At 48.7% G+C, this 8,887-nt stretch overlaps 1 long non-coding RNA gene across 1 annotated transcript in view; it reads right to left on the minus strand.

Annotated features, from left to right (window-relative positions):
• LOC111824171 overlaps positions 1-917 on the minus strand; it is a 14,719-nt gene extending 13,802 nt beyond the window's left edge. Inside the window, exon 1 of the long non-coding RNA XR_002827263.1 lies at positions 764-917. This is a non-coding gene — a long non-coding RNA (uncharacterized LOC111824171). The remainder of the gene's footprint in view (positions 1-763) is intronic.
• Positions 918-8,887: the final 7,970 nt, after the last annotated feature.

An 8,887-nucleotide genomic window follows, 5' to 3' on the forward strand; every position in this document is an offset into this window, starting at 1 on the left:
CCTTGCCTCGCTCACAGGGACACTCTGAGAGCTAGGTCCACTTCCAGGCTCACAGAGGGGCAGCGCCCACAGTGGTCAGACCCTACACCTCCATTTACAGCCATGTCAGTGAGAGGCAAGCGGCTAACTGCCCCCAAAGGGCTCCTCCTGTGGCAGAGCGAGGGGCTGATCACCCTCAGGTGAGGTTTGGGGCCTGGACTCCGTGTTCCCTGCTCAGCACTGCGTGGAGGGTGGGGGACATCACTCTCAGTGAGGGGAATGGAATCCCTATAATGTTTCCCTTGTCAACCCGCAGAGCGACCATCAGGGACATGGTGACAGGAGGGCTGAGATGAGAAGTGGACCAGATCTGACACACAGCCACTTCCTGCTTTTTTCCTGCAGAGAATCTAATTAAAGACACAAAGAAGGAAGAGGAACTGCCCCAGGGACACTAGGAGGGAAGAAAGCATTGACCCCAATAGGAAGCCTGCACAACCCTCCAGGGACAGCCTCTGAGCTGGGAGCCTGGTTTTGCTGGTCCTGAGCGCCCCCTGGTGTCCTGAGCGCCCCTTGCAGCCCAGCCCTGCTGTCTCCTCAGGGAGGTTAGTGTCTGGGCTCACACTGACTTCCCCTCACTGTGTCTCTTGCACAGTAATACACGGCTGTGTCCTCTGCTCTCAGGTTGTTCATTTGCAGAAACAGGGTGTTCTTGGTGTTGTCCCTGGAGATGGTGAAGCGGCCCTTCAAGAGGCGGTGTAGTATATGCTACCACGATTCCAACTAATGTATGCGACCCACTCCAGCCTCTTCCCTGGAGCCTGGCGGACCCAGTTCATGCCATAGTCATCAAAAGTGAATCCAGAGGCTGCACAGGAGAGTCTCAGAGACCCCCCAGGCTGCACCAGGCCTCCCCCAGACTCCACCAGCTGCTCCTCACACTGGACACCTGCAAACACAGAGACACAAGGTGGACTGAGAATCACATGGAAGCACCAACAGGCACAGGCACAGGTCTCAGCGCTCCCCACTCCTGAGAATGTCCTTGAGAAATGATCAGGAAGAAAACGCAGCTTGGCACCAAGTCCATGGTGGAGCCACTGGGGTCCTGTCTCAGGCGCTTGGGTTCTGGGTGTCTCCCCAACATGCCGGGCAAGGGCCCCCTTTTATGAGCAGGAGGAGAGCCCCATTTGCATGGAGTCTGCATATAAGGTGCAGCTGGGACCCTGGGCTGCATGCCTGACCTTGTCATCCTTGGGGCGACCCCAGATGGGAAAGGACTCAAGGACGCTGGCCACAGGCGGTCCCGTCCTGACCCCCCTCCCTCCTCCATTCCTGAGACCCATCACCGTGACTCCATTCTTTTGGGGGCAGCTTCCAGGGTTGAGAATCCTCCTTCCTGGGGTTTTGATGAGGACCCAGCGGTGGTCCCCCAGAGGCTTGTGGATGGGGCTTCCTCTTGATCGCTTTCCCCTGCTACGGGCCATGTCACCTCTCTGGGTTTTGGGAATAGAATTTGCATTGAATGATGGTTTTCTTTCGAGACTGAAAGGATTTCCTTGTTATTGTCCTCTATCACATCTTACTCACAAGAATATGTAATCAGACAATGCATGGTCCTTGCTGCCTGTCACTATTTGAGCCAAATGAGCAGAGACAGGGTATAATCATATATAGGCATTCATTCCAATACTGTGGGCAATATGGGGGAACAGCTGGTCACCCAGTAAAACTTGCTCTGCAGCCCCCATAAACCAGCTGCTTATATTGAGTGAAAGGATAGAAGATTATGTGGAAGTAGCCAAAGGGGCAGGTGACAGGGAGCAGAGGGCTGGGACCTTCAAGGGTTGGCGGGCTGGGTCCTGCAGGAAAGTTGTTCATCTCCAGGATGATCGGCAGCTCCAAATGGGGAGGAGCGGCTGCACTTCCAGGTGAGCTCCCAGGTCCCAGTGCGGCTGCCAGCCAGGGTAGAAGGTGCCTTCTCCAATCAGAATAAACAATCACCAGGAACAGATTAGGATGACTATGTCATACAATTCCAGTCGGTTCCCCACATTGTATTCCTGCACCTATAAAAACTCCAACCTCTAAAGATGAGGAGGCAGGAGAGGCTGGGCTGGACGCTGTGGCCACAGCTCCATCTCTGAACTGCTGTCACTATCACAAGCACACACCTGCCTCCCAAAGCCACAGATTTCACTCAACTTCCCTGCTGTTCCTGTGCAAAAGACCTGTTTTCCCAACCCCTCAAAGTGGGAGAATTTCCATCATTTACACATGGACCCTGGCTGGTGGGGCTCAGTGTTTGGCGCATCATTGCCCACACCAAGGGGTGCGCACTCTTTAGAACTAATGCATCCTGCCCAGGTGGCAGGTTTTTAATAACTGTGTGAACTTCCCACTCCACACAGAAAAAACACGTGTATGAACGTATGTTGTAAATGAAGGAAAGACAATATTTTGGTACAAGAAATGTCCTAACATGTAGAGAATATTTTATAAGATTTTATTAGAGCCAAAATGATGACAAGTGTGGGGGAGCAAGACCTCAAATGCTCCAGAGAATAACCATTTGCAGCTGCGTTTGTTCATTTGAAGTTCAGGAGGGAAGGTGAGGAGTGACATGGAGGTGGGAGAGAGCAAGGCGGGGAATGGATGCCAGGATAGTTAACAGGAGGTTCTCTCTCTCTCTCTCTTCTAATCTTTATTGTTGAAAGTATTACATAGGTCCCCCTTTTTACACATTATCCTCTTCCCACATGCTCTCATTCCCTCCTCATTCCCTCAGCACCCCTTGTCTGTGTCCACCGGTCAGGCATATATGTAGAAAAGTTCATTGGTTGATCTCTTTCCACCCAGCCTCCCCTGCCTTCCCTCTGAGGTTCCATGGTCTGATCATGCATCTATGTCTCTGAGTCTATTTTTGTTCATCAGTCTATTTGCCCCATTAGCAATGAAAATTGGTGTAGCCATTATGGTAAGCAATATGGAGTTTCCATCTAAAAATTAAAAATGTAACTCCTATTTGACCCAGTGACCCTACTTCTAGGAATATATCCTAAGAAGCCCAAAACACTCATCAGAAAAAAATGTATGCACCCATATGCTCATAGCACTGGAATTTACAACAACTAAGCTTTGGAAACAGCCTAAGTGCCCGTCAGCAGACGATTGGATTAAAAAACCGTGGCACATCTACACCATGAAATACTATGCAGCCATGAAAAAGAAAGAACTCTTACCATTTGCAATAGCAGGGGTACGTCTATAAGGGGTTAATCTCCAAAATGCATAGCAACTCATACAACTTAACAAAGGGAAGACAACAACACAATTGAAAAATTGGCACAGGGCCTCATAGGTAAGCCTCCAAAGTGGACACACAGATGGCCAAGACGTGCTCTCCTGAGGGTGGTCATGCTGATGTCAAAGGTGTGTTAACCCAGATGCACAGGAACAATGGACGGGGTGCTTAAGGCAAAGATGAGCCTTTTAGTAAAGAAGTCATAGTGCCCACCTCCAGGACTGCCCAGGTAGGATGTGTGATCAGAGCCTCCTGTGAGGGTCCTGTCAGTCACTGAGTTTTGTCAGATTTACTACAGAGCCCCCTTTTTGTTCGCAAATAAAATCCCTAAAACTGGACCTAGGGCAGGGCTTTCTGTGAGCTCTGTGGCTGAGCCTCTGAGCAAAACTAATTTAAGACAGAGCAGGAAATAGTATCTTTGCTCAACTCTCCACCTACTCCTGGTCTGGTCCCAGTGCTGGTCCTGTGTGCCCCCTGGTGGCCTGAGAGTCCTCTGCAACCCAGCCCTGCTGTCTCCCTCAGGGAGGTTTGTGTCTGGGCTCACACTGACTTCCCCTCACTGTGTCTCTTGCACAGTAATACATGGCCATGTCCTCGGCGGTCACAGAACTCAGCTGCAGAGAGAACTGGTTCTTGGATGTGTCTCTGGAGATGGAGGTTCGGCTCTTGAGGGAGGGGCTGTAGTAAGTGCTCCCATCATAACATATTACTGCAATCCACTCCAAGCCCTTCCCTGGGGGCTGGCGGATCCAGTCCCAGCAGTAACCACTGGTTGTGATAGAGAATCCAGAGACAGAGCAGGTGAGGGAGAGGGTCTGCGAGGGCTTCACCAGTCCTGGGCCCGACTCCTGCAGCTGCACCTGGGACAGGACACCTGGGACAGAGAGAACACAGTGAGTCCTGGGCTCAGATGCTGGATCCCCATCTCCTCACGTGTGAGCCCTGAGTCACTCACATCTGGGAGCTGACAGCAGGAAGAGGAAGAGCCACATGGGACTCATGTCTTGCAGGTGAGGTCCTCGTCCCCTGGAAAGTATTCTCCAGGCTGAGGAGGCCCTGCATTTAAGTGGATGCCAACTGTGTGTGTGTCTGGTGGCCGTGTGGGCATTTGCATATGGGAGGTGTCCTCACATACAAAGGGCAAGAGTTGAGGGAGGTCCTGGTCTCTGGGGCTTCTCCTGGAAGGAGGTGCTGACTGTGCCCTGAGAGAACCAGGCCCTCCTTGTGGTCCTGGTCACCGTGCCCAGGGACCTCTCCTTCCACACCAGGGGCTATGCTGCCGGAGGTGGTCAGGAAGTAGGATGTGGGCACAATCATTGACTCCTTAGGATGAAATCAATGAGGGTCTGTTCCCATGGATATAGATAGATATAGATATAGATATAGATTAGATAGATATAGATATAGATATAGATATAGATAGATATATGTAGAGATAGATATAGATACCGATCTCTTTTTTAAAATATAACTTTCGTGATATTTAGAGAGTTAGGAAGGGAGAGAGATAGAGAGAAACTTCCAGGAGAGAGAATCAAGGATTGGCTGCCTCCTGCATGGCCCCACTGTGGATGAACAACACAACCCGGCCATGTGTCCTCTTCAGGAATCAAACCAGTGACTTCTTGGGTCCTGAGTCAAAGCTCAACCACTGAGCCACTGAGCCAGGCTGGATCTTCTTTTCCTGTCCTCACCTGAGGATGTGTTCACTGATTTTTAGAGGGAAAGGAAAAAGAGAGAGAAGGAGTGAGAGAAACATTGATGTGAGAAAGAAACATTGAACAGTGAAAGATGGGGAGAGAAAGAGAAACATTGACAGGAGAGAGCAATATTTATTAGTTGCCTCCCATAACTGCTGGGACTGGGAATCAAGCACACAGCCTTTTCATATACTTATTTTAATAATATTTTATAGAATTTGGAGAGGAAGGGAGGGGAAAGGAGAGATAGAAACATCAATGATGATAGGGAATCATTGATCTATTGTGTCTTGCATGGTCACTATTGGGTATAGAGCCTGTGGACGGAAGGGCCATGTGCTGACCTGACAGCTCAGGGGAGGCCTGCGTGGCGGTCTTGCAAACTCAGACCTAAAGTCACCACAAAGGAGGGTCTGAAATTAAACTTTAACTAAAAGCACTTAGGATGGGCAGTTACATCCTAGGCCAGTATCTTCACTGACAAGGTCAACCTTTACCTTAACTGAGCCTATCTGTCTTTTTGCATCTATGATGACATACCCTTGAAATGTCGGGGTAACTTGTGACTTCCCTGTATCTGAAGCCCCTGGGGCACAACGAAATGTGCTGGGCCCCAGGACAGATACCACAAATTCCTTCATCATCATGTTAATTGTTCCTGCACCCACCTAAGTATGTGTCCATTATTTTACTTCTTATCCAATCCCAGGGGTTTCCCTGCTTTGCTTTATCCCTCCTCCTTAATCTATCACCAATGAATTTCATGTAACCCACCTACATCCCTCTTTTGATTGCAAATGTATAAATATAGATGTAACCCGCCATTCTCTGGAGCATTATCTCAATTCGCTGAGGTTCTGCTTCCCAGCCTATGTCAACAGTTTGGCTCAAATAAACTCACAAAAATTCTTTACAGGTTTCAATGGTTTTTATGTTAACAAGCCCACAACTCGAGCATGTGCCCTGACCAGGAATGGAATCATATGTCGAAGCTCAACCATGGAGCTACATCAACCAGGCTTCATTCCCTCTTGAAATATATTTTCAGTCAGTATAGAATTCTAAGTTTATGGTTTTTCATTTTTTCTTCAGCACTCTAAAGTCATTGTGCCTTTATCCTATGGTTTCTCATGTGACATTTGTTGTTTTTATTAATCGTTAAAATATTATTATTGATGTCAGAGAGGTAGGGAGAGAGAGAAGGAGATGGAAACATCAATGATGAGAGAGAATCATTGATCGGCTGCCTCCTGCATGCTTCTTTTGGGGATTGATCCTGCAACCCAGCGCGTGTGCCCTGATCCAGAATCAAACCTATAAACTGGTGGTTCCTGGTGCTGACACTCAAACCCTGAACCACAACAGCTGGGCTCTCTCCCTTTCTGAGTAGCATGTACTTGACTCTGGTTCACTCAGTTGCTGCAGGTCTCTGACTGTGTTTGAGAGTCAGACAGATTCCAGTTCTGAGTTTTGGTTTGTTTTTTGATGTTTTTGTGGAGGAACAAGAGTTTGGAGCTGCCTACACCACCATTTTGCTTCTGCCCTTTCTGCTCAGTGACTCCTTTTGAACAAACAGAGAATGAGAAGGGAGAAGAGCAACTGCCCTGGAAATCTACCAACAATAGAGAAAACAGAGGGGCCAGCGCCCATCCCAGGCCAGCAGAGGTGGGAGGAGGGGCCCGGGCTGAGCAGTGACTCTGGTGTTTGTAAGGAGACCTTGTGTTTTAGGAAGATGAGCTTCCTGTTCCTGCAGGACCCCAGACACACCTCCAGAAGGGGTGGCTTTGAGAGGATTGAGCTGGACGGGCAGGCAGACAGGGCAGGGTCCATGGGTAACAAAGGCAGGTGGATGGTAGGCAGGGCAGACATGGCAGTCTGAGCAGCCTATCTGCAGGGACCAAGCAGGCAGACATAACAGAATGTTTCTGGACTCAGAGCAGGAGGCCTGGGAAACGAGGGAGGGCCTGCGACAGTAAGGTGAACACACACAAGGGAACAGGTATGTGCAGGTCCCTTGCTGGGCAAGAACAATGAGGGGCCACAATCAGGTGGGCACACGGGTGGACACAGAGCAGGCTGGTGGCACATAAACACCCGAGACCACAGGCTTCAGGGGCAGCCCATTAGTGGGCCCCTCCCTGTGTGGGAAGCCTGAATCTGCTTGTAATAAACGCTCCACGCTTTCGCTTAAATCTTCTGGTGACTGATTTCATTCTTAGACTTGGTGACCCTCGATTCCAGGAACAGAAAAAGGTGGGCTCACTGTTCCAGTTATCAAGTTTGGATAAATAAACTCTGAAAAATATCCTCCACAGGCTTAGAGGTTCTCATGTCAATGACTTCAAAGTGGTTCATTTATGTTGTGGATTTTATGCGGATTCAACCAGCAGAGGAACCTGCCAGAGTGTCACAAGGGGACACGGCACAGCTGGGGAAGCCTCCTTTCCTTCCTTCTCCTTTTTATACACTTTCCTTGACTCCAGAGAGGAGGCCTGTGGAGCAATGGGAACATCAATGATGAGAATCACTGATTGGCTGCCTCCTGCCACACAACCCATGAGGATGGAGACTGCAACCCGGGCATGTACACTGACCAAGGAATCAAACTGTGATCTCCTGGCTCATAGGTCTATGCTCAACCTCCCAGTCACGCCTGCCGGGTTGGAAAAAGATGGGACACTTACATCCATGACAACCAATGGCAAACTTGTCTCATCTCCAACACCTGTGAACTCATTTGAACTTATCCCGTCCAGGTAGCAGGTTTTTAATTATTGTGTGCACACAGGGAAGAAACGTGTATGAACGTATGTGGTAAATGCAGAAAAGACAAGATGTTGAGGTAAGAAATGTCCAACATGTAGACAATGTTTTATAAGATTTTATTATAGCCAAACTGAGGAGAACTGTTGGGAGCAAGATGTCAAATGCTTCGGAGAATAACCTTTTGCAGCTGTGTTTATGCATTTGAAGTTAAGGAGGGAAGTTAAGAGATGACATGGAGGTGGAAGAGAGCAGGGCGAAGACTGGGTGCCAGGATAGTGAACAGGAGGTGCTCTCTCTCTCTCTCTCTCTTTTCTAATCTTTATTGTTGAAACTATTGCATAGGTCCCCCTTTCTCCACATTATCCTCTCCTGGCTGGCTCCGATTCCCTCCCCAGATGCTCACCACGCCAACAAGCTCATAGGTTGATTTCTTTCCAACCACCCTCCCATGCTTTCCTTCTGAGGTTCCATAATGTGTTCATGCTTCTTGGTCTCTGGGTCAATTTTTGTTGATCAGTTTATTTGGTCCATTAGCAATGCACACTGGGGCAGCCATTATGGAAAAAAAAATATGGAGTTCCATCTAAAAATTAAAAATGGAACTCCTATTTGACCCAGTGATCCCACTTCTAGGAATGTATCCTAAGAAACTTGAGAGACTCATAAGAGAGAATGCATGCACCCCTATGCTCATAGAAGTGCAATTTACATCAGCTAAGCCTTGGAAGCAGCCTAAGTGCCCGGCCGCAGATGATGTGATTAAAAAAAAATGGTACATCTACACCATGGAATGCTATGCAGTCGTGAAAAGGAAAGAACTCTTACCATGTGCAACAGCAGGGGTAAGTCTGATAATGGGTCAATCTCCAAAATGTATAGGAACTCATACAACTTAACAAAAGGAAGACAACAACACAATTGAAAAATGGGCAAAAGGCCTCCTAGGTAAGTTTCCAAAGTGGACACACAGATGGCCATAATGTGCTCTCCTGAGGGTGGTCATGCTGGTGTGAAAGGTGTGTTAACCCAGATGCACAGGAACAATGGACCGGGTGCTTAAGGCAAACATGAGCCTTTTAGTAAAAAAGTCATAGGCCTGGGGCGTGCCCACCTCTAGGACTGCCCAGGTAGGAATGTG

The sequence above is a fragment of the Myotis lucifugus genome, unplaced genomic scaffold, assembly GCF_000147115.1.
Source record: "Myotis lucifugus unplaced genomic scaffold, Myoluc2.0 scaffold_1004, whole genome shotgun sequence".
NCBI classification, from domain to species: Eukaryota; Metazoa; Chordata; class Mammalia; order Chiroptera; family Vespertilionidae; genus Myotis; species Myotis lucifugus.